This window comes from Sphaeramia orbicularis, chromosome 5, assembly GCF_902148855.1.
Source record: "Sphaeramia orbicularis chromosome 5, fSphaOr1.1, whole genome shotgun sequence".
NCBI classification, from domain to species: domain Eukaryota; kingdom Metazoa; phylum Chordata; class Actinopteri; order Kurtiformes; family Apogonidae; genus Sphaeramia; species Sphaeramia orbicularis.
Window position 1 is genome coordinate 47,430,389 of NC_043961.1, and position 27,085 is coordinate 47,457,473.

General features: G+C 38.5%; 1 protein-coding gene and 1 long non-coding RNA gene across 3 annotated transcripts in view; one reads left to right on the forward strand and one right to left on the reverse strand.

The window, feature by feature from the left end:
• The window catches only part of ppp1r16b (protein phosphatase 1, regulatory subunit 16B), a 152,411-nt gene that overhangs the window by 104,050 nt on the left and 21,276 nt on the right, over positions 1–27,085 (reverse strand). The window lies entirely within an intron of this gene.
• On the forward strand, positions 348–8,235 carry LOC115419487 (uncharacterized). The gene is made up of 4 exons (XR_003935435.1): positions 348–359; positions 606–609; positions 1,402–1,406; positions 8,132–8,235. It is a non-coding gene; the product is annotated as an uncharacterized LOC115419487 (long non-coding RNA).

The window sequence follows — 27,085 nt, forward strand, 5'->3', positions numbered from 1 at the left end:
GAGCACCAAATCATGCATAAGATCTCCAGCACAAGGATGTCAATAACCACTTGACTACGACAAAACCTAATTTCCCAAAAGACAGTACAAGAGAACGAGGCTATGGTGTAAGAGGCGCACAAGCTGGGAAAGCCTCACAGCAAATGATTTGTAAAGACTGGGTCTGGATCCAAAAGTTGTTCACAAGAGGATTAGCAGCAGGGTCACACATTATTCTGCTGGAATTTCAAAATAAAGTCGTCAGCAATTTGTACTCCCACAGTCATTCAAGGAAGATATAAAGCAGTCGCAGGCTACTTAACAGTCTTGAGGTGTAGTGGAGTTTGTTGTTCTGCATAATAATGTGTATAAAATGAGTAGTGGGGAGAAAAACATGCAGCTATACAAGTTTAAAAGCCTTTGTCTAGAAAGTTAGGCATCAGTCTGATATCTGCAGACAGAGTCATTTTTTTCCCCCACATTTCCCTTGTAATGTAGCAGACTTGCCTTTATTTTGCTACATTTCTGCAGATAAGGTGATGTCTGACCTTTGTATCAGCCACATTCTCTTGGTGAAGTTCTGATTTTGTTTGCACAAAAGAAAACTAAACTGTTGAAAGTGAAAGAAAAGTTTCATGGTTTTGAGTCCTTTGCATGTGCTGTTAAACTATTATTATCTGCCCAAAAAGCAAGACTTGAGTCTTGACACTTAGAAAGAATTAAATTCATCTCATCATTAGAGTTTCTTTGACCTTGGAGCTGTAATGACTCATTTTTACATGTGACATTGTTCTTCCTTTGTATGCATGTAGTTACAGAAGCTGTTGAGGAACTCTGTCTAGAAGTGTAATGAATGAGAGTTTGGTTGATTTAACAGTTGAAGCATGGTCTTTGCCTTTTCTTGAAGGCTACAGACTGTATGCACTGATGTCACTCATCTGGTTGGAAGATACACCTCAGTTTAAAAAAAATACACTGCAACATGATTATATTTAGCAAAGGAAATTGTGAAGCCAGCGGTAAAATAAACACCTGCTTATGTTAAACTACACAGTTATCCAGAACCAGCAGTCTTTGGACACTAATATGAGGGCAGATGTCAGCTTTGCTGACATTTATAGACTATGTACCTGATTTTAATGACGTGAGATACAAAGCAAAACCTGAAGGCACGCAAAAGCCTCAACAACAACTGTAACACAAATAACACATACTATCTATTCCCACAGATAACAGCATGGCCAACAAGCAAAGCACAACAGATTTTATATGGGTTGGCAAAAAAAATTTCATTTCAGCAGTTCAAAACTTTCAACTAAACATGTGTTTATACTTATTCAATAAGTAGGCCAACTCAGTGTAGGAAAAAAAATCCTTTCACGCACTGATCTTCCGATTACCTCAACAGATTACCTCAAAAAGGTGCAGTGTCACGTACAATTTTTACCCCCGCACATGCGCACTACGTGGGTAAATTTGGTGCAGCACACAGTGAGCTGGTTTTACACCCATATTATTTTTCCCCCATTAACTGTGTAGTTTTGCATGTCCAGAAAAAGTGAAATTTATTATAGTAAATGATTAATAAATGGGGTAAATTCAGTACGACAGGTTTCACTACCGAATGTGGTAGCACATGCCTGACGGTTTAGAGCATGCGCATAATTCTTAGGGGGTAAAAAGAATATGGGGGTAAAACTTGTACAGTGGCACGGAGTGCGTGGCTTCTTATTGAAAATGGTAGGCCTAGTATACATAAGTATAATAAGTCTAATGTGATGGTGAAGATTTTTTGTATCAACCGTATGGTGTGGCGGGAAAACCTTACCAGCGGAAACGCTGTTTATACATTTACTGAAGGTTTGTATTATTCAATTTACTGTACCTGTTATATACAATTTCAACTAATAAGAAAGTCTAGTATAGACTGTAGTCTCAAAGATCAGAAGGAAATAATAGATTGGATATAATTATTAGAAAGAAGAACCCCGACATCACCTACTGGTTTAAGGATTGCTGTTGTGAAGCCAGTAGTTTGGAATCTGGCCATCACCGTGTTGGCTTTTCCAAGCCACACATGACTATTTGAACAAAATGGGTGGAGTGGGGGTCACAGTCATCTGCAAAGGGTGATAGGTGAAAAGTTAAAAAAAAAAAAAAAAGTCATTTCACAGTATTGCTAGTTGGACCTAGTACCCACAACACCACTGGAGCAGTCCATCAGGAAAAAATTTTTTAAAAATAAAACAAAGCTCCAACAGACCAGCCATACAGACTGCCAATCAATGCCCAACATGTCAAACACCAAAGTTTCTATTTGACCTGAAATCTGATTACCAGAAGAAACAAAGATTTACAAATTTACTATTAGATGACTTATTAGAGGATCTGAATAAAGCACATAAGACCAGAATGAATCTTGGGTAAAAAAAGAAAAAAAAAAAAAAGCTCTGATTAAATTAATACCTTCTACTGCACACTGCTAACTTACTTATTCAAGATAGTATAATAAAGCAATGTACAAATGGCAGTAAAAATGGTCAGAAACATGCTTAAATTCACTCCTGATTTAAAGATTAGGCTTGTTATGAACTGGGACAGAAAGCTTTGTCAGTGAGTTTTAACTTAGCTGCTGTGTTAGCCGTACAAAAAGCAACATTCCTACAGTTTTACATTGAAATAAATATGTAAAATTCACCTACATCTTACTATAACTCAGGCCCAAGTAACTGACTTAAATCCAGCAAATTCTGTAAAGTTTGGTCGAATTTCACCAACTTCCAAAGGTGTATGAAGGCAACCACCAAGTTATCCCATGAAAGTCTGGACGTACTGGGTGGTTCATCCTGTCATCATTTCTGATTACACAGGTCATATGCATAGGATCATATTCCATTTATTTCAGTTATTTCCAAACTCTCCAATCTATTTTTTAATCTTGAATTCACAATTAATATCACTTCCTGGTAAGTATTTAGTGCCTCATCCTTAAAACACTACACACTACTACTGCTGTCATTTAAAAGGTTAAGACAGTAAAACAGTCTGAGTGGAGAAGGCTGACACTGGGTTTCTATAGCAGCAGCGCGGTAATGCAAACACAATGTTAACAATGTTCAGTTTGTTCTATTTACCAGTTTCATTATCTTAGTTTGTTTTGTCTTTAAGTGCTTACATATGGTAATTTGGAGCTGAAGCTGATGAGTATTGAAAGCATTTAGTCTTTAATATTAGACACTAAACTTTGGATCTGTTGAAGTCATGGGGATGATTGAGGATTTATCTTTATTTGGGGAGAGGAGCATGAATGTTTAGAGTAAATTTGTTCATTCAATTATTTGCTGAAATGTTTCAATCTGGGAGTATAAACTCACTCTGAACGTGTCTGTGACAGATTTCTAACAGAAATAGAAACATAGAACATAAACAAAGCCCTAATCCGAATTTGGCCAAAACTCTATACATTTGAGTTTTTCAGGATCTGGATGAAGAGCTCATGCATCAATACTGGCAGTGATGTATAAAAGAACAGAATGACTGATGCCAATACTGACAGGGTGTTTTTGTTTTGTTTTGTTCTTGTTTTCTCTTTAGTAGCCTACCCCTTTTGTTGGACACACGAAAACAAACATACTGTCAGTATAAAAGGAGCCAAACTCCTAAAAATCTTTCATCACACTCTATGAATGAGAATAAAGTCAATAATACAATGTTATGAAACAAACTTCCGTTTAACACATGAATATAACTGACGTCTGTCAGCAAGGCCACTATTGGTTGATACCAATGTTCGGCTGATATGTAATATCCATGTATCCGTAAATGTGGGGGGTGTTTTTCATCTCCATTATTTTGCAGGCAAATGTACTGTTGACTTTATCCAGACTGTTTTCACACAAATTGAGAATGTTAGGCTGCAGAATTTTCTCATCTTTCACACTACAAAAAAATGCCTCAATGTGTTGAACAGATGTCTCAACAACAAAGCTAATAATAATAATAATTGTGTTTGTTGCCACCGCATAACTTGACAACAGGAGATGAAAATTATAAAGACAACTAACTGACGACAATATATTATAGCATCACTATAGAACTAGGTCATCATGATAGAGAGAAGATGTAAGTAATTTCAGATTAATCAAATCAAGTCCTATAGGTACGTCTGTTTCAGACACTGAAGACTACCAGACTACCTTAGGGAACAGAAGACACCTGAGCCCATGGATCACACACAGGCCTTATATGAGGCCTTCAGGATATGTTCAATCTATTATTTGTACAGAACGAGTTTTACTGTCTCATACATGTTGTAGGTTCACATCACTGTTAGGCTAAAAATTAATCAGAGCTGGATAATAAGGACAAAAACATAAAAAATGCGATATCATTCTTTTTCTATAATTTAAAATTTAAAGGGTGATTGTTGGTCATGAGTGAAGTTGAACGAGTTATTTATGGTTTGAAATTATTTGCATTATTATTATTTTGTGCAATCCTCACCCAAGTTAGTAGGCTGGAATTCTTTTGAAAAGACCAACAACATTAAAGACAAAACACAAAATAAAAAAAACATAACCTGTAGTCTGTGATTAATGCTTATTTAGTTAACACTGTTTTACTGCCAGGCCTCAGTAGTGAAGAAGTAAATTATATACGGTGAGTATCCTACAGTTTGATTGTCTCTTGCATGTAAAGCCCTTTTCAACCGACTCATAACTAAATAGCAACTACAAGATTACAGATTGAACTTTATCACAACAATGTTTTCCTCTTCGAAAATGAAAGTTTTAATCAAAGGTAACCCAATGAATACACTGCCGGAAAAACAAGTAAATCTTGATCTAAGAGCCTGTGACTCTGAACCACTGACATCCACGCCAACTGCTTTACTGTACACTAGAGCAGGAAAACTTTGCCCTCTTTCATTCGCCATGTTTGTCTGTGTGTCCATGATGTGAGCGCAGCAGGCAAAGTGAATTATACTTCAGACGGGACGTGTGACAAACAAGAACATGCAGTGTTTTCTTTAAGCGACTTTGATGGTCAATGGCATTAGAGCCAGGAATATGAAACCCAGGAGCCATCAATGATCAGATCAGGGAATCAGAGCAGAGGTAATGATATTAGGCAAACACACATACACACACGACCAAGTTCACATTAAAGAACAAACACATAAATCGATCACGAGCAGGCGCCTAATTTCCACTGTGGACAGAGAAATCCTATTACTATTAACGATGCACATAGCTAAGGACACGGTCTTACTAGAAGATCCATTAAGTAGTACTTCTGAAGAGTTTCTGAATATATTCCATTATCTTAATGAAGAAACGTGGGTGTCTTTGAAATGCAAGCTCAAATTTTTTCTCGCACTCTCTCATCTTTACTGACACAAAAGCTGAGTATCACGGTCTATTCTTGTCTGTGGAATGGCAGAAGAAATACTAATCTCACTACAAAGACTAAGACACATGTTGCTTATGCAGAGGCTGATATCTACAACTGTCAACAATACATGGACTTCAGTTCAGGACTGTCGGATATATCTATCTTTTTCTGTTTATTTTATATCAGTATTTTAGTGTAAGACTAATAACAGCTTAATGATACAAACTTTATAATCAAAAGGAACCATTTCTTGATCATGAACACAAATGAACAAAAGAAACTATTGGATGAATATCAGTATCATTTCAAAATTGCAGGATTGTTGCATCCTTACTTTTAGTCTTCAGACACAGGACAGATATGACGAATAAAAACTACAAGAAACAAAAGCCAATTACTGAAATCTAAAAACAGATCAGTGACAATTGTGACAATACCCAAAACAATGAATGTGCTTGCATGCACAAACGATCATAGTTATCTCAAAAATTTGAAAAGTCCTTGTTTATGTATTGGATAAGAATGAATCCGTTAATCAAATTGTTCACATGACGTTTTCCACTGTGCAAACACCTTCTGGAAAAAGGTCAGCAGTTTTATACAGTATTTGCTCATATCCACAAACCCGCTGATATCCTCTGCCTTTATGTTTAACAGTGGGTGTGTTTCTTCTTCTAACCAAAGATAAGGACTTTTCTTTGGAGCATCCATCTCTACCTTAGAGGATCTTTGTCCTTCCTCAAGCTCAGCATAAATAGTTGCCCTATATCACAACCAGGAGTAAAATCCACACATGAAAAGCCCATTCCTACTGCACTGTATACATGTCCAAAGAATCCTCACAAAACCAGATTTGTATCAACCTATGCCTGTGTCTTAAAATGTTCAATGTGGAAAAAGGTCTCATTCAGAATATCTCAATTTGCCGTTTACATGATCCCTGTCAGATTCATACCAATGAACCAAGCAGGGTTTGGTCACAATTCTCAAATATTCTTATACATGTCAAATTTTCATTAGAATGTAATGTTGAGCAGTGAGCAATGTTTCATTTGAGCACTTTCTTCACTGTCACAGAGACTGCAGACAGTAAAACACTGTCCAGTGTCAGCTGTTTCACTTCCATTGAGTCGCCTCCCACTCTGTGAATCCAGCTGCATCCACAAGAATGTTGCTCTTGTTTATTTACTTTTGTATGAAATAATCATTTACTGCATTTATTTAGTTGCAGGGGGTTCCCTACCATAATAGGACAGATAGGTGCAGCACTTGACACATTTTAGGCACCATAAAAACTAAAACAAGTATAAACCAATTGGGGAAAGCATCAGGTCTGACTTTTATTTTTATGCTTTTTGTTGTTTGTTTTTGGTATTTGCCTTGGAAAACCTTGGGAAAACTCTGGACTTGTATGTACTAAGTTCAATTTTGTCTCTCTTGGATTAAGTACATTGATCTCTTGTCCTTACATGCTGAAAAAAAACCATGCCCGTCACTCCTGTCTCCAGCAAAAAAGAGAGAAAGAAGCCCCTCTTACCCAACTACAGTGGTAATAAATATATCATATCCATACCAGGAGTATTCTGTAACTTATTTGTTTACCTTTCAACCTAATACTACTTCACTAAAACCCACTCATGGAAAATAAAAAACGGAAGGACAAGAAGTCACTGGGTGGAGGGGATGTTGCTAGGCTAGCATGCATTTTTCCAAGCATACCACAGATGGTTAGACTGATAACATTTTCCCTCCCTCCCACAAGCACCCGATATACAAAACCACAAGAGCAGACACAGGACAGCGGCTGCTGGACAGCATTCAACTGTGTCTCTGCTCATAATGTATTTCCAGCTTAATTGTGTTTATTTTATCACTGCTGGTGATGACAATAGGGATGTCCACATGATGTGACTTATCGACATGGAGCCTGCTATCAAATGAGACCGACAATGAGCTTTAAGAACCAGCACAATGATGTGTGGTCGTCTTTTCTAAAAGATTACTATCAGATGAAGACAAATATGACATTAGCACGACCTCTGGTGTTTTCATAAACACTTTAGCATAAAAGAGAATAAATCATTCTAAGCCCAAAGGGGTGAACACAGATACAGTAACAGGCGGTGCGTGAAAACAGACAGCGTTTCCTGATAATGATGTCCTCGAAGACGGTAAAAGGCAAACTGTCTGAAGATACAAAAATCACAGGATGCTGTGGGTAACTGTAAGCCTTTTGGTGATATCACAGCCAGTCCCCAGGGCCGAGGCAGCAAATCACAGATTGACCTCAATCAGCTTCCCCAAGCTGCAGATACGAACAGAACAGTACAAGTGCATGTTTTACTTCACATTTATACTGAAAGGCCACAGCCTACATTTTATGACAATGTTTTCAAAAAGCAGGTCAGACAATGCACACTTGCCGTCACAACAAGCAGCTGCCACTATCAGTAAACACTTTTTATCCCCATCAACACAGAATGACAATTACCCTCTATGATTCTACCAGTTCTGTCTCAGGGTTTTTTATTTGGGTTGTTTTCAAAAATTGCTAGCTGCCTCATTTTTTTTTTCTAAACAATACTGCAGCTTTGTTCTGATTACAAACACAAACATGTAAACCACCACTGCTGAAACAAATTTAAGAAAATACTCTCTGTCTACAATGCTGATTAGACAGTCTTTTCAGAGCAGATTCTGCATTTACTCAGCGGTCAGACTGGTTGGTCTGCTGCTGACCTTCTAGACAAAACACAAGAAATGTTCTTTCTATTACTTTATTTCAATTTTCTTTTCACTGACAGTTGAGAAAAAGATATATTAGAGATACAATCTTGAGAAAATTAGCCTACAGTATACATGTAAATGTAAAAGAATGTACAATGTGTATGTGAATATCTTTACGTGCCTGTACATGTCAATGGAAAATTATAAAAAGCAATAAATAAATAATTATTTAAAAAAACACACACACAAGACATTGCACTTCAAAAGAAGAAAGCAGCATTTATCTGTGGAGATAAATGTGTGAATGAACAGAACACCTTTACTTCATTTGGGCGCAGACTGGAGACACAGAGCAGTTGACTTGCAGCTCAGCCAAAATGCTCCAACACTGAATATTTAGAACATTCTGATCCATTATCATATTTTTATTTGCCACAGTGATAATACAGTCATGCGTGTTCATGAGTTTGTAAACGTCTTCAAGACAGATGTTCCACAAGGCCTCATCTGATTATATTTATTACAATCACTCAAAGGGACATTAGAGCCATAATATATAACATTTCACATTAAAATGTTAATCCAACTGGGCATTTGTGCTACACTGCACATTTTGTTGATCTGTGTACTTGGATTATATCAAATGTTTCAAACTATGGCCCAATTTCAGAGAAATGTATCATTTTATTCAATGTAATGGCCTGTCACTGATGACTGCTAATATGTAAATATCAAAAAATACTGCGTATTTCAGATCTTTCTTAAATGCTGTAAATCAGGGCTTCCAAAACTCCTTCAGCTCAAGACCCAAAAGAGAAATCTGGTGTCCAAAAGTACATAATGAACTGCCAAAACATCTGCATTTCTTACCAACTTGTCCACCACATGGACAATGTTATCCAGTGTTTTCAAGTGTGTGAAACTACATCGCTTGTACAGTAAAAATGCAGCACGTGTGTGTGTGTGTGTGTGTGTACGTTCACCCGAGCAAACACTGGTTTTAATTCACTAATATCTCCACTAAGCAGCTGGATTGAGGTCATTCATTATCATTATGAAGGTCAACTAGGACAAAAGACAAAGTCAGATGTATAGATGGTGGCAGCACAGTGCATTACATAATAAACAGACAGGATTTAAGCTAAACCTCTACTAATATGATTGCTGCAATTCTGCTTAATTCCTGTAATACTTCTTGGATGATTTGTCACATGCATATATAGTATATTGTATATATCAAGAGCACACAGGGACAACAAATGATTGGACAGACATTTATGAACAAAATTCTCCAGTGGTGTTTTATATTTTATATATCATGGCCTGTGAAACATCAGAAAACAAAAAACACCATTCAGTTCATCTAGAAATATAGTAAAGGTCATGTCCTGTGTGGCCAATGGTTTAATCTCCCTAAAATGTAGGTTTAAATAAGGAAAATTTCACACTAGCCATTCACCAAACAATTTGCATTTCAATTTCTCAGTTGATAAATTGGTTCAACCTTTTTTTAATCAATTACCGTAGCTCTAAACTCTGCTCTGTTGGCTATTGGATTGTAATATTTGTGTTAAAAATGTATGTTACACCACTTGTGATTGGTCAATAGCCATCATTCTCTTCTCTCTTATTTCTGTGTGATTGTTGCTATGCAATACACACATCCAACTGATTTTTGTTGTGGAGGCAATACTAAGAAGCCAATAAAATAAGCAAGGTAATGTGAAATGAGACAGCCCTCAGTGTGAAATAAGCCCCTGATGATCAACTTGCTAGACATGAACCTTGACAACCCAAGGCAGTCATGCTGCGTGGACAACAGCTTTCAAATAATATAGAAAACTCAAGAGAAATGGGATGGCAGAGAGATGGGGAGATAACAGTTTAACACTTTCAGTGCCATGGGCCGATTAAATCGGCTTTACGAAAACAACCTATAAAGTGCCACGGGCCGATCAGATCGGCTTTGGAGAACACACAATATTTGTGTACAAACAAACCATCCACCCCCATTTCTTTCTCACATTTCGATGATGTTCTTTCTGTGTCCCCCTTTTGAGACCAAGCAGACGGGAATTTGAGGTCACGCGACCAAATAATATTTTTATATCTTTTTAATGTTTCTTATTCTCCGGTGTTTCATCAGAGGGAGCCCTCCATGCTGGGGGGCGGCTGTGGACTCCGGGGGCTGTGGCGCCTTCTCTCACTGGGGTCCGCTCCTTTCTGGTGGGTGGGGGTCCCAGTTGGCCCTCTCCCACTAGTTGGGATGCGGGGCTGTGTTACTGGTGCCTGGTCGCCGGGGTCGGCGGCTGCCTCCTGGTGCGGATGGCTCCCTGAGACAGCGCCTCCTAAATTGATGTTTTACTTTTACTTGTACATTTTTGTTCTGGTCTACCCGTGCTCAGTCAGTCTTCTTAAGTATGTGTGAGCTTGTGGGTTTGCATGTATATGTGTGTGTGTGTGCGGGTGTGTGTGTGTGTGTGTGTGTGTGTGTGCGTGCGCGCGCGCGCGGGTGAGTGGGTGGGTGTGGGTGGGGGGCGGTACTGATTTTTAAACTGATATGTAAAGCACTTTGTGCTACAGTTTTTAATGTATGAAAAGTGCTATATAAATAAAGATTATTATTATTATTATTATTATTATTATTATTATGAATTATGCAAATTACGATCAATAATGAATCGGCTGCGTCCGGTGCGTTTTGAATCTAATTAGCAATCGGTCGGATGTTACCGAGCGGTTTCCTGCAGGATTCTTCAAATATTATAAAAACGACGCGAAATACTGAAAAACGGCCAAAATCTGTGGCACTTTTAAGGCTTATTAGCCCCTTAACTGTCTGGCACTTAAAGAGTTAACTAGAGATAGACAGTAGCAATACTGTATGTACTGACAAAACAATAACTAAGAATAAGAATAAACCAGTTATTAAGAATGTCTTTCAGATTCACTTAATGCAAACCACCATGAAAGTGCAACATCAACCCTTCAGGTTAAGATAAGAGGTCACATTAACCAAAATTATGCCACCACTGACACTTTTTTTTTTTAAAGATGATGAAAAATTCTGAAGACTGTCCGTCATTTTGACAGACTAAAATACTAAGGATATTCTACCAAAGAAAGTTTTCACAAAACACTGTGAACAGAACCTGCTCGCAGGATTGCTGGTGTGTCTCTCTCTTCACAAGGCATCAAACAGTCCATAACAGCATCCTACCTATATATAACCCTACAGCTGCACCATTCACAACTACACTGAAGCGGTCCCTGACTGTCAGTCAGAGCGATACAATCAGCCATAGGTGATAGTGTGGATCCAAGTTAATATTCCTAGAACGACCGGCTTCCGCGACCCACCTCAGAGAGCTTCCGCCAGCCAGTTCCTCCACACTGCAGTTTCGAGTTTGAGGCCAGGAGGACCTCCCGCAGAGGTGTTTTCCCCACCCTTCCTCCATGCCAGAATCATTGGGAGTGAGATCAAGACGCTCCATCTCCCCCAGGGGCCCGCAAGACGGAGCACCAGCCGTGCCTCCAAGTCGGCGGTACCTTGGTTAGGTACTCACGGTACTGCTCTCAAAAATCTATTTCATCCACTATTAATCGATTATGCAAAATTAAAATGAAATTGATCTAAAATCAATCAAATCAATTTTTTTACCCAAACCTAATAAAGAAGAGTTTAAAACCTTCCACTTTCACTCAGGACCACTTGTGATACAACCTTTTTGCCCAAACCTACTTGAAATGCAAAGTAAAAACAGAGAATACAGAAGTTGCATAAAGTCATATAAAACTCTGGCTTAAACCGTTTTCTCTGTGCATTTTTTAGATAAGTTCTGGAGACTCCCTCTACCATGAAGACAGACTTGAGCTGAATGAGTCACAGAGTTGATGCATGAAGACGATTCAAGGTGAGCAGTCGTGTCTGCCTGTTTCTCTGAATGAAAACCACCCATTTGATCCATTTAAATTTCCATGTGGAAGTCAGTACTTCATGCTGTATGGTTCTGCCAACAGGATCAGTGATTAGTCCAGATTCTCTTGGATAAAGAATTTATCACATCTAATGAAAGTCACATAGAAATGCAGGCGAGAGGCCGGACACCCAGAGGCTTTCAGATCTTCTCCTCTGATCACCTCATTCACAATCAAACTGAATGAAAAGCCTTACCCTAGCCTTCACTGTTTTCAAAATTAGATTTTAAAGATGGGAATATGAGGACCAAAGAACTGTTCAAATTAACTACTGTATCAAAATCCATTGCTTACATTACAGAACAGGCTGAAGGTCAAAGAGTTTTTAGTTAAATCGAGTTTCACTGTTGAGAGTTTGATACAATGAAAAATACACACTGCCATTCAGCAGCTTACAAAAGATTTTAATAGTGCCTCCACTGAAGGACACATCTTTTTAAAGGCTTCCCATTCACTCATTTACATTCCATTATGACTGTCTCATCTCTTTTTTAATTCCCCATAATCTATTAGAGATATGCCTCTCATAATGGATATCAAAACAATGGTTCTTTTCCAAAACACACTGTGTGAATCATAGACAGACCTGCCAGAAAGACAAAATCAGACAGGTGCAAAGTGTCCAGACAGAAGACACAAGTTACCAAAATAAGAAAATGCTCAGTAAAGATGACACCAGCTGCTTCAGATCTCTGAACCACAAGCAACTTTTACAATCCACACTCCCTCTCAGTTTATTTTACATTGTGCTGTTATAAGGAGATGAGATAATGCTGTTGTAAGCGCGTACCTTACACAGAGACACTCATGAACCAATGACAAAGACTCAAACAGCTAAAAGAATGTCTATATATTGGAGATTTTAAAAGACTGAAGGCCCTATTTGCATGGGACTTGTGCTACCTGTAGACCTCTGGTAATTTGTTTAATTGCAGCGGTCATCTGTGATCGCAATCCCAGGCAAACAGAATGCATTTTACACATCTGCAGATTTGTTTTGTTAGTTTATCTATCAATCCAAATTCTTTCAGGTGTAAAACAGGAATCCTACAAGAGTCTGTGCACACAAAATAATTAAAACTACTTTGTGGATGCACTTGAAGATGCGAACACAGCACTTTGCATTTTCCGTAAGGTTAGTAACTGTGCATGACATTTAGTGGCGAGGAGGCGTGTGCTGTGTCAGGACACTCCTCATGTAGACACAGAGGCAACAGTGTGACACACAAAGGCCCAATGTGTGTGTGTGTGTGTGTGTGTGTGTGTGTGTGTGTGTCCATCTGTCTTTTATAATGTGTGTATTCATGTGAGTTGTACAAACCGCTCTATGTTGTGTGTACTTTGTGTGCGCATGCCTGCTGATGAAGCTGTGGCCTCAGCAGAACAGAGCTGTGTCCCTTCGCCATGACCCCTCCTATCTCTACTTTGACACCCCCCCCCCCCATCCTGACCCATCTCAGCCCCACCCCCCAAGAGTCCCTCAGACCCATGTGTTCCAAGCTGGTGCTCATGTCTCCAGGTCCAGCTAATTCATTTAATCACCTGCTAATACCAAAAGCAAGCCGAGCTGATTAAAAGCCCAACCACTAAAAAAAAAAAAAGACAGTTGGCCAGATCGTAGGAGCAGGACTTACAGCTGTCAGACTACAGGGCATTCAGGGGGACTTTGGCTCCTCTTAACCCATAAAGACTCAAACATGTACCACCGACAAAAAGCATCTACTGATCTGAAATGCTTAATATCTGTTGATCCACTAATCCTATCAATCCATGTAAAAAATTGGTGTAAAATGCAGTTTGTCATCTTTTCATGGTTGTTAGATAGGACCCATCTGGACATCTAGAGGCTCTGTAGTGAACGTGGAAACAATGTCATCCTCTACAACACTGATTTACCAGTAAATCCTATGGAGTTTGATCAATGACAGTGGATGGAGACACTTAGTTTATGTTCAATTAATGATAGATTTTGCCGAAAAAGTCACTTTTTCTGCAGTTTTCTCTGTTTTTGATATAATAACCCTCAACTTCAAACGGTACTTTTATGAACGTCTACATGGTCAGTCGATTAAACAGAGGAAAATACCTGATTTATATTGATAAAATACAAAATACAGAGGATAACATTATAAATAATTGGTGATAAATACTTAAAAAAGGTTAAATATAGAGAAAACATCATTTGGGGACAGACATAAAAGTAGTGCTGGATCTTTATGGGTTAAGACATCCACTATGTAAGATTTTAGGAACTTAAGAGGATATAATTGCAGAAATGAAGTTTGTCATAATTATGTTTTCATCAGTGTATAATCACAGGAAAATAAGAATGGTTGGGTGTTTGTTACCTTAGTCATTAAAAGCTACAGTCACCATGCACAGATTTCACAGCAACTCTGAATGATTTCTCCTTTCTCCTGCTTTGAAGATGTAGTATTCAGCGTTAAGAGTTAATACAATAAGTGTTAATAAAAACAAACAGAATGTTTTGAAAAATTATAGGTCTCCACATCAACTTACCCTAAAATCCAAACACTAATTTTAAGAGAATTTCCACATGGTTTTTTGCAGTCACCGTTGAGGAGAGAAGGGAATTCATTTGGTTCCAATCTGTCACTTCACTGCTAGATGCCACAAAATATCATACACACATAAACCGATTCTTTAAATGAAACAAGCCAAAAAATAGGACCAACGGCGCTGTATTTCACTAGCATGTTCTATCAAGAATCAACACCAAGTTGAATTTGTGAGGTTGTCAGGTTCTGCCGCTATGTTAGAGTCCTGTGGTCTTGATGCAGGAAATCACTCTCACAATAGAAGTGGGTGGTACTTTCACTAGAGGAAAACTCAACTAATGACTTCTATCAGTGCTCAATAGTAACTATATTGATATCTTCAAACATTTCCGTGTTATAAGCCATCAAAATATGGCCCATTATAAGTAAAGGCAAATTTTTAATATTTAAAAAATTCGTAAACAATTCAAAAACCTAAATTTCTCAAAACTCTGATCAAACTTCATAGACATGGTCCCAAGGAAGGTATACAACAAATTTAAATGAATCCAACCAGTAATTTTGGAGAAGATGATTGTCGAAATGTAGACATAGGTGACCTTGAGTTTGACCCTTCAAGGTCAAAGGTCATGGATCCAAATAAAATTCCATATTTGACTTCCTATCAGTGCTCAAAAGTAACTATACTGATATCGCTAAACATTCCCATGTTATAAGTCATTAAAATGCAGCCCATTATAAGAAAAAGGCAAACTTTTAATATTTCAAAAATTCTTTTAAAAAAAATCTAAAAATCTAAATCTCTCCAACTTGTGGGCAAACTTTGTTGATATTGTTCCAAGATAGCTACATATAAAATTTGAAATGAATCCAACCAGCAGTTTCATCAGAGATGATGTTTGAAGAAATTGCTAACAAAGACAAGGACAAAGATAAAGATAAAGATGATGACGGACACTGCACCTGAACAAAAGCTCAGTGTCTATTGCCAGTAAGCTAACAAAACAATAAAACTTACTGAACTAACTGTAACTTGGTGCTGTAGAACTTTGCAGAATGAACATAAAGACTACTAAGGTGAATAGGCGGATAAATGGATTTTTGAGAATATGCCATTATTGTCATACATTTGTACTTTTATCTTCTTCATAATAGCTCGTGTAAGCACAGCATGCATAAGTCATGCTAATCTGAATGAAACATCAAAACTATGACAACTAACAAATTAACTAACAACTTAAATGTCGTGTCCTCCATTTCTGACCAAGAAAGCTGTCAGAAATGACAGAGACCCTCAAAATGCATGTAAAGAGCGCCTCATTTTCCCTGCTTTTTTCTCACCTTGTTAGACATGCATTGTGTCTCAGTCTTTCACTAAAAGCCTCTATGGTTCTGTAAGACACACAACTGGCAATCAAGTAAATCCGTCATCAATCTTCTTATTCATAGGAATAAGGATTTTTAAAATGCTAAATCAACAGCTTTATGAAATTTGCATAATGTATTTTGTACAATTCTAGGTTTAATTAATGTACACAATGAAGGGTTTGACACGCTGGTGTTTCTGTGGCTCCACAACATGTAGATATGAAGTAAAATCATCCATGAAACAACTGCAAAATCTAATTACTGAGCAGAGGTGAAAAGACATGTCAAGAATAACTAACATTACAGGTAGATCTACCTTTTCAGAGGAGGGACCTTGTCCTTACAGCTCTGGATCACCACTGCATTTGAAAGGTCTCAAAAAGAATAGACTGTGTAAGTTAATATTTAAACATGTATAAAGTAAATACACTGTGCACAAAGCTCTGCAGAACTTCTAGCCACGAACATTATTATTGTAGCCTGTTATAGCTACACTATTGTATGGCAGTAAATGAAAAATTCGTATTGAATATTATAACTGGTATAAGGATTCAACAAAGTTTTGTTGTTGTTGCACGGTCAGACAACATAATAATGTTCATCACCAAGTTTAGGAGGACCCGCTGGCTTCTGTCTTCTTATAATCCACACACTCTCACATCTTGCTATAAAATATGCTGTGACATTTTTTTTCTGAAACTTCATCAATTTCATCACATTGTTCTCAAAGTTGGAGTAAAGTGTAATATTCTAAAATTAGAGTTTCATCTATTATATACCTTTTTCTTGAATATCAAAAACGTACAGATGCTCATGAACATGTAGCGATGTGCATGTTCAACACACAAGTCACAGTTTGTTGCCACTTTTCTGATGCATTAAGTCAATTTCCAACAGTGAACTGGTCCACCCTGTCTGTCGCCAACTCAATAGAACTGTGATTTCATTTCATTTCAAAATCTGCCAACGAAAATACATTTTTCAAGGCCTTTTCTCTGCTGAGGAACACCACATGGAACATTTATAAAGGACTTGAGTTTGTCCTCACCTTTGTAAAGCAGAAAATAAAATCGATTTTATTGAACATACTTTCAATCAGAACGAGTGTGCAACTATTATTATTGGAATAAACAATGTCTCCCTCTCTCCACGCCCCTGTGGTTCTGAAAGATGCACAGCAGGCAGTAGCAGCAGAATCTTTTTAGCCATTTTCTTACTATTCATATTGCAGTGTGTTGGAATAACGATAATAACAGCTATATCCAGTGCTTTATGTTGTGTCAGATGTTTTCGACCACAAAAGAGGTAAAAACAAGTGCGCTCCCCTGGAGGTCCACATACGGTGCAGACCCCCATCATGCACTGCAGATACAAGGGCTTAATTTTCTGCTGAAAGCTCGTATCACTCTGAGGTCCTTAATCAATGAACTGAATTAGTTTCAGGGTTGTGAAGCATAGGAGACAATTTCACTGTTAATTACAGAAAGAAATAGGAAATTATTACTGGATGACTTAAAGGCAGTGTTGTGAAACCGAAGACTGAAGGGCTGTGTGACTGTGCCAAGCTCCTTTTTCAATCACTTTATTTTTGGAGACATATGAAAAGATTATAGCATTAGTTTGTAAAGACATTTGCAACGAAGGAGCTCAACTCAATTTCACGTTTAAAATGAGCAACATAACTTCTCAGAATGAAATTGAAATGACTTCTTCGCCTCTTGTGATTTAACTGAAGTAGAAAGGCTTTCGCACAGTAAAAGACCGATTTGTTTTTGGTGGGTTGCTTTTTTGTTTTTTTTTTTGTGCTGCTCTGATTTCACAGTTGAGTATCACACAAATGTTAGAGATAAAACCAAATCCATACCAAGAGACTGTGCTGTAATTGTCACTACAATGGGTTTGTCACTGCTGCTGCAGAATACATGAGCACCCTGGGCTGATGTATGAACTCCAAAAGAAATATTGCATTACAAGCTGCAACTATTGACCATTTTCATATACTTCTTTTATTCAAATATCAAGCAAGAGGTTAAACACAGTCCTCATTATCACACGTCAGTGATTATTTTGGGCTCTGAGCCGGTGTTTGAGAAATACGGCACAAAAAGTCTAGAGACACAACACATGGCCATTAAAACAGGAAACAGTTGGTTTTGACTGTTACACTGAGATTTGACATCTGACCTCTGTGACAACCGCAGCCATTAACCAGAAAAACGACCTCTGTCCATGGCAGACCAAAGTTATTGATGTCAAACTGACAGAACGCAGATCTGACTGTGAGGACAGATGCACACACACACACTCCACACGACACCTTAAACACAGAGATAGGTTGTTGTACACACAGCCTGTATTAAGCTTCAACCACTGTGACAGGATTTTTCACAAGGTCATGCAGTAATAAATGCAGGGTTGTTTTATTCTTTTCTAAATGTTGTGATGTTTCATTGCTCATTCACATTTACTCATCATACATTTCACTATTCACTGCATTCAATAGACTCTAATGCCTGTGAGGATGATCTGACGCAATAGATACATTAACCACAGTTATATTACCACTTTTCCAGCTGGAAGGAAAATGTGCAATATTTCATATTATGCTTGCTTATATTCTGCTATGTTACATATGCTTTCGTCAAAAAATAGTCAATATTTAGCAGGAAATTCCCATGACTGCAATACAAACTAACATAGAAGAGAGTGAACATGACACAGAAGGGGGTAATTCTGAATGAGAGAACTCTGGAAACCATGGGCTCAGCCCGAAAATAAAACTACTTCTTTCACAGAGAAGAGCTTTGGGTATGAAAAGTCTGACATAGATCAGAATCCCTGTATCTACAAATTATGCTGTGGAGGGGTTTCACACAACAGACTCAATTATTATTACCTTCTTTTACCATTTACTACACACAAGAATCGAGTCAGAGGCTATGGACAGAAGCATGAGTTGTGAACCTCCTGAATTTCCATCAAAAACGTTTTAATTTATAATAACTAGCATAGCCTCCATAGTTCTCAAGCAGGAAATAAGCAGAAGAAAAGCACAGAAGAGATAATCACTCCCTATCAGAGAAAGATATCAATAAACACAGCACTAATATTAGCACAAGACCTCTGTGCTCAGTAAAATTAGGAATTCATTCTCAAAGAAATTTTTACTTTACAGACATAGTAATCACAGCCCTCTGTCCACACTGTACAGATATTTTTCTAAACAGGTCTTTTCCCAGAGTTTTTTAAAAATAAATTCTGTCCACGCTGCAAATGTTCAGATAAAAGCCTGGTGGACTTTCTCTTGTGGACACCGCAGACCCTCAGATAATACTGGACGTAGGAGACACAGAAGCTTTAGTCCAGGAGGGTCAAACTCATTTTAGTTCAGAGGCCACATTCAGCCCAATATGATCTGAAATGGGCCACACCAGTGAAATAATAACACAATAATATATGTCAACTACAAACTTTTCACTGTGTTTGGGCGAACAAAATAAAATTACAATAAGACAATGTTTATATCTACAAAGTATCCTTTAAAAAATGTGAATAACATGAAAAAGACATTTATCCTTGTTCAGTTTATTCCTCTTTTTTTGTTGAACAGATTGTTTGTAAATGTAAACATTTTCATATAATCTTACCATTTTACACTAAAACAAACAAAGGAATTGGGAGATGTCAGTAGTTATAGCTTACTATGATAGTATTTTACAGGTCTGATCCACTTTAGATCATACTGGTCTGTATGTGGAACCTGAACTAAAATGATTGTTAATATCTTCAGTGTAATTTTTGTATTTCACAAATTCATCAACCAACCAGGTTGGACCTTTTGGCAGGCTAGTTTTGGCCTGCGAGCTGTATGTTTGACACTATCATGAAGTTAAACAGCAACAGACTTAGTTTATGTTGAGTGGTGGTTTGGGTTGGTCAAGTGTATTCTTTAAATCAGTGGTCCCCAACCCCCAGTCCCCTAACCGGTACTAGTCTGTGAATCATTTGGTACCAGACCGCAAAGAAAAAAAAAATTGTGGTTAATATTAAAGCATTTTTTTCCATTAGTCTTCCGGAGATTTTATTTTGAAAAGTGACCGTTTCCTCCCTCGCCTCACAACCGCTAGGCTCGGATGCCATTTCCTGAATCAGTTGTAACACAAGCTAAAGAAATGAGCCAAAAACAAAATTCACTGAAGAACGTTTTCAGGAAGAAATGAGGAGACGATGAGGCTGCAGAAGGGTCACAGACTGCCTGCAAACAGAAAGCTGCATTTATTAGGAAATATCAGGATTCCTGCCATAGTTACAGGTTCATCACAATAGGTGACACACAAGCACCTCCAAACTGCTGCGAAACATCAATCCATGTTTGAGACAACTTCAAACCTCTGTGCATTCTGGATTCAAGTCAAAGCAGAATATGTGAATATCACCACAAAAGCCCTGAAAGTCCTTGTTCTGTTTCCAACCTCACATTTTTGTGTGCCTGGGTTTGTATACGGAACACACCTGGACTGTGTGTCTCCCATCAGCTCCAGATGGGACCGTCTAGCTGCAGGTAAATAAATCCAGGGTTCCACTGGTTCTGCATTAGGGTGAGTTGATATTATACTGTAGAATCATTGGAATTATCTGATATACAGTGTAAGTGTTTCAGCTCACATGCTCTGAACTGACAAAGTTTTTTTGTTATTGGAACCCCTGCACCTCTTTTTGTTATTGGAACCCCTGCACCGGTCTGTTGTACAAAAAAGGTTGGGGACCACTGCTTTAAATTATTAAGTATTTGCCACAATATTGCTAAAAGTGTGTGAGTCTCAAATGTGTCATTGCTGATGTCATACAGGTCATACAGAGACTTAAACACATAAATGAGCTTTATCTGATGTTTCAGGTGAAGGTGCAAGAACATGCATCTGAAACATCAAATACGCAAAAGCACCAATATAAATACTCATGTTGGAATGTGACATTACTCTCTAATCTCTTCATTTTCCCTGTCCACATGGATAAACACAAACAGAATTTTAAAAATCAATTTTTTTCAACCTAAAACACTGTCTACCTGTGGTCAAGAAGCCCAAAGATACAGAAACAGAAACATTTTGCATGATATCCACATAAGATCACAGTCAATCTCTAGGTACTACAAACTACAAGAGGTCTACAGGTAGGCTAATACCAGACCCATGCAAGTAGGGCATCAGGCTGTTACTGATGTGTGACTATTGCAATTGATTTGATTTGTGGTTTAATGTTCCAAAGAAAGTTCTCTTCCTTTCTGAGTATTTAAAAACAGTGGACTGAAAAGGATGTGCCCAACAGATTTCTTCTGTGTTAGTGTCAATCAGCACTAGGGATGTAAACAATTAATCAACTATCAATTAATTGGCGATAACAATTTGTTCGATTAAATTACAATAATTGTGGGTTAATTGCTCTTTTCTATTTGTGGGAGTGGTACATCTCTGCTGGCCGGAGGAGGCCCAAATACACGCACATATGCAAGGTGAGTATCGGTCTGGTCCTGAAAGGTGGGGGGGGGGGGGGGGGGGGCATGGCATTTCCCCACTCCTTGAGATTCGTCCCCCACATTAGAGCTGCACAATATATCGTTTGAGCATCATCATCGCAATGTATGTGTGCACAATAGTCACATCGCAGATCCTGCAATGTAAGAGGCAAATGAAGTCAATGTGTTCTCATCTCATTTCAACCTGGGTACCTGACACACACTGCACGTAGCAATCCACCAATCACAATCGTTCTTAATCAGTTTGCCAAAGCAGACCACGCCCCTGCACATGGAGTGAGTCGCCGGCAACAACATTGAAAAATGAGCAGTGAACAATCACCGAAAACCAAGACTTGGTGCCAAAAAGAAAAGCAACGTCTGTTATCTGGAATTATTTCGGCTACAAGAAGGATGATATTGAAACATGTTCTGTGTCGATAGTGCCTTGCACCTGTTGACACAATGAGAGGAAACACAACTAATTTGTCTGACCGTTTACGTCGGCACCACGCAGCTATTACATCCTCCAGAGTAGTTTTTCATATCGCAATATATATCGCAGGGTTTAAAAAAAAAAAAAAATTGCAATGTCAGTTTTTTTCCAATATCGTGCAGCCCTACCCTGCGTGAACCTCCTCCATGCTGAAATCTTGCTCCATCATGTCAGGTAGTGATGCAAAGTCAGAATTGCCCATTTCTTTTAAACTGCCCCTCTTCAGATCCATTTATTTTACACTATATTGCCAAAAGTATTGGCTCACCCATCCAAATAATCAGAATCAGGTGTTCCAATCACTTCCATGGCCACAGGTGTATAAAATCAAGCACCTAGGCGTGCAGACTGCTTTTACAAACATTTGTGAAAGAATGGGTCGCTCTCAGGAGCTCAGTCAATTCCAGCGTGGAACTGTGATAGGATGCCACCTGTGCAACAAATCCAGTTGTGAAATTTCCTCGCTCCTAAATATTCCACAGTCAACTGTCAGCTGTATTATAAGAAAATGGAAGTGTTTGGGAACGACAGCAACTCAGCCACGAAGTGGTAGGCCATGTAAAATGACGGAGCGTGGTCAGCGGATGCTGAGGCGCATAGTGCGAAGAGGTCGCCAACTCTCTGCAGAGTCAATCGTTACAGACCTCCAAACTTCATGTGGCCTTCAGATTAGCTCAAGAACAGTGCGCAGGGAGCTTCATGTAATGGGTTTCCATGGCCCAAGCCATACATCACCAAGTGCAATGCAAAGTGCCGGATGCAGTGGTGTAAAGCACGCCGCCACTGGACTCTAGAGCAGTGGAGGCGCGTTCTCTGGAGTGACGAATCGCGCTTCTCCATCTGGCAATCTGCTGGACGGGTCTGGGTTTGGCGGTCGCGGGGAGAACGATACTTGTCAGACCGCATTGTGCCAAGTGTAAAGTTTGGTGGAGGGGGGATTATGGTGTGGGGTTGTTTTTCAGGAGCTGGGCTTGGCCCCTTAGTTCCAGTGAAAGGAATTGTGAATGCTTCAGCATACCAAGACATTTTGGACAATTCCATGCTCCCTACTTTGTGGGAACAGTTTGGAGCTGGCCCCTTCCTCTTCCAACATGACTGTGCACCAGTGCACACAGCAAGGTCCATAAAGACATGGATGACAGAGTCTGGTGTGGATGAACTTGACTGGCCTGCACAGAGTCCTGACCTCAACCTGATAGAACACCTTTGGGATGAATTAGAGCAGAGACTGAGAGCCAGGCCTTCTCGTCCAACATCAGTGTGTGACCTCACAAATGCGCTTCTGGAAGAATGGTCAAAAATTCCCATGAACACACTCCTAAACCTTGTGGACAGCCTTCCCAGAAGAGCTGAAGCTGTTATAGCTGCAAAGGGTGGACCGACGTCATACTGAACCCCATAGACTAGGAATGGGATGTCACTGAAATTCATATGCGAGTCAAGGCAGGTGAGCAAATACTTTTGGCAATATAATGTATTTAATTTCTCTGTAGAATTTATTTAGTTCTACTCCATAAATGTCATTGCCTGTACTGTATCCACTGGTCCAATAAATCAATCATTAAGGAATATGACAAGCTTTTTTCATGAAGTATATAAACAATATTTAGCTTTTATTCTTATAAACCCTATTTAAAGAAATTCAGGTTCACAGGGAAATCACTGCTTATCAATTAATCATTAATCAGTCGACAAGGTCAACCAACTAATGATAAATTAATTAATCAATAATCTGCATCTCTAATCAGCACTAGTGAGTATGCATGCATCTGTGTTCACTCACTACTTGTAACTCACTGGAATCATTTTATGTGAGGTTATGTGAAGTAGTGAAAAATTAATAAAATAAATAACAAAATGACATCTGCACCTAAGGATGGTTTTCATCATGGAATCATCTGTCTGTTATGAAGCAAATTCACTGATTTATAATTTCATCTATAAAATGCCTAGACATTGTATAAATGCTGTTACATAACAAAACAAGGATCAGAACATAATATAAATTCCCCTTTTGGTAGCCAAGCTGTAATACACAACCCACTGACATTAAGTGTCAAAAACAGGGGAAAAGCATCATATTGTCACATCTGTGATGTCATTTACTGTCTCTGATGGTATGATGCAATTCATAGTTTTAAGTTATAGTCAGTCTCTGGTTCTGTAGAACAGATGTCAGTGGTTTCCTTTTTTCAGTAAAAAGTGAATGAAGGAAACATTCTCACAGATTTACAGAGAAAAGGCAGAGCAGCGGAAAGGAAAAGCAGAGTAGCAGCTGCTGCAGTTTGTAAACAGATAAACAGAAAACCAAGCAGGCTTCAGTGAGTCAGTTACACAGTGACACACACTGTTCAAGAGTCACATCTTAAGGTGGGATGGTTCCTTAATGGTTGTTTGAGTCACAAGAGGCAACAAGTGGCTTGTGGATTATAAACAGTGTCTGGAGTCAGATGTACATCCAACAGCGGGCTGCATGCTTTAGAATTGTTTTGGAGAAATATGAGGAGCAAAAACACTTCTATTATAATTCATGTCATTTTAGAAAAGCAGTGTCACATTTAAGTGTCTGGAGCTTAAGTCAAGTGAGATTTAAGACTTTTTAAATTCCACTTGGAATGAATATATTATAGTTATAGCAGATGTGTTGTCTCTCGGGTCATGTGTATTGTTCCATTATCCTGATGTCTGTGTTAGTTTCAGCATCAGTTCCTAAACAATACTTTTTTTTTTTTACATCAATTTTCTGCTAAAAAAAAAAAAAAAAGAAAAGAAAAGAAAATTGCAATACAGATTATGGTACAAATCTTCAGTACACTCAAAGTAGTTTTACAACATAAAAAATAAAACTGTTTACAACTGTTAATATTAATACAAAAACACAGAATGTGCACATGAATGTTGTATCCACTGATGACAATGATAACATGCATTATTGATGCTTGATAGTATTAAAGCAATTAGGTTTTTGCCATAGAAATGCTGAAGTTCCACACCCACTTTTTGCATATTGTAATCCAAGTGTTCTGACAGAAAACAAGACTTGTACACCTATTCTGGACTCTGAAAAACTACCCTTTCATACAAGATTTTGTCCTGCAATAGGCATTTTCAGAAGAGCAGGGGGTTAATATGTGATTTTCCATTAGGATCCAATCAGATGTAAGTCTACTGCTTTACTCTGCAGCTCATAACAGAGGTGACATGGCAGCTCTAGTGTGAAACGCCATCAGGTCATGTATGTTGGAATTTAGTATTCTGATTTGGACCGAGAGCAGAGAGCTCCCGAGGAAGTTGTGCATTTTCATATTCTGGAGTTTCTACTCCTTCAGCATTCAGACTTTTCCTACAGGAACTCCTGTTAAAGTGCAGACATGCTACATATATTTATTCACCACTTTTTTTCTCTCAATAGGCACACTGCCTAATTGCTGCAATTAAGTCAGTGTTTGATGTATAATCCCGGGAGCCAAAAAAACAAAACAGTAAAGACCTTTTCTATCCACAAGTCAAGCTGAATATCTGTGCTTTGATTTATAACCAACATCCTCTAAAACTACTGATATAATGTAGAAGGATTGGATGCATCCACACTTTCTCTGCAGGTCTGTGTCTCCTGAGATAACATGTTTCATATCAAAAAACATTGCAAGTTTCTCAGTGTACCCAGTCTTTCCTCCAGCTTCACTTCTTTATTTCTGAACCCATCGTGTCTTCGCTCTTGCTCCTCTATCCCGCGCTCCCGCAACGTCCTCTAAGAGGACATTTTTATTCTGTCTGGATTACTTGTCCTAGTTGGCGCTGGGTGTGCTGGTGGGGAGAGAATTTATTTCCTCCGGTGGAGCCTTGATTTAAAGTACTCAGGTCAACTTGATTTCTGGGTCATTGTCTCCCCTGTCGTATTGAACCAGGGCAGCGGTAGACAGCAGACTGCTTATCCACAAAAGCAAGGTGTGACACCACACCACATTGGATGGATCTGACTCTTCTGCTCTATGTAAAATTCAGCATTTTACAGGAAAAACATGAACTAATAAACTGACATCAGCTCATAAGCACTTATGTACGACTGTCCACAAAAGCTGTTTACTCAGTGCTTAAAAACAAATGCAGTAAATCTGGGTTTCACTGCCAAAGCTGCTCCTGCAGGGCCCACTGACCAGCATGTTAGTGAGACACATACTAATCACCACTGGCCTGCAGTTATGCACATTAAGTCCACATTATAATTCCTGTTAACCTAATTCAGGCTTGTACTTCGTCCTGCCTGACACGGTCAGGTCAGCCCTGCATCAGTCCAACAGGCCCACCATTGTGCAGTCTTCAATCCAAGCATTTAGACAAACCAGACAAAACCAGAACTCAGTACATCCGTCAGTTATTACATAATCATGATCATTTTGTAGATCATTTCCGGAATAAAAACAGCTGGATGAAACACCACAACTATACTTCACTGTTTCCACATCATTTTTCACCATTTGTGATTAATTAACCCATAAAGGCCCAGTGCTACTTTTGTGGCAATTACAAAATAGTTTTTTCTCTACATTTAACTGTTCTCAAGTGATTTATCACATTTACTTACTCTAACATTATGCACTATGCTTTGCATTTTTTAAGTGAAAATCAGGTATTTTCCTGTATTTAATTTAGTGATTATGTAGATGTTCATTGATGCTCAAATTTAAGTTGAGGGTTATTATATCAAAAGCACAGAAAACTTAAAAAAACGTCACTGTTTCAGTCAAATCTATCATTAAGTAAACATAAACCCAGTGTCTCCATCCATTGTCATTTATCAAACTCCATGGGTTTTACTGGTGAATCAAATGTGTACAAGATAACGATGCTTCCACGTTCACTGCGGAGCCTCTGAATATCCAAATGGGTCATATCTGATTACCATGAAAAGATGACAAACTGCATTTTACCCCAATTATTTACATGTATGGATAGGATTAGTGGATCAACAGGTACTAAACATTTTAGATCAGGAGATGGTTTTGGTCACCAGTGGATGTTTGGGTCTTTATTGGTTAAATGAATCTAATTATACAGGTGGGGCGACACAGTGGTGCAGTGGTTACCACTCATGCCTCACAGCAAGAA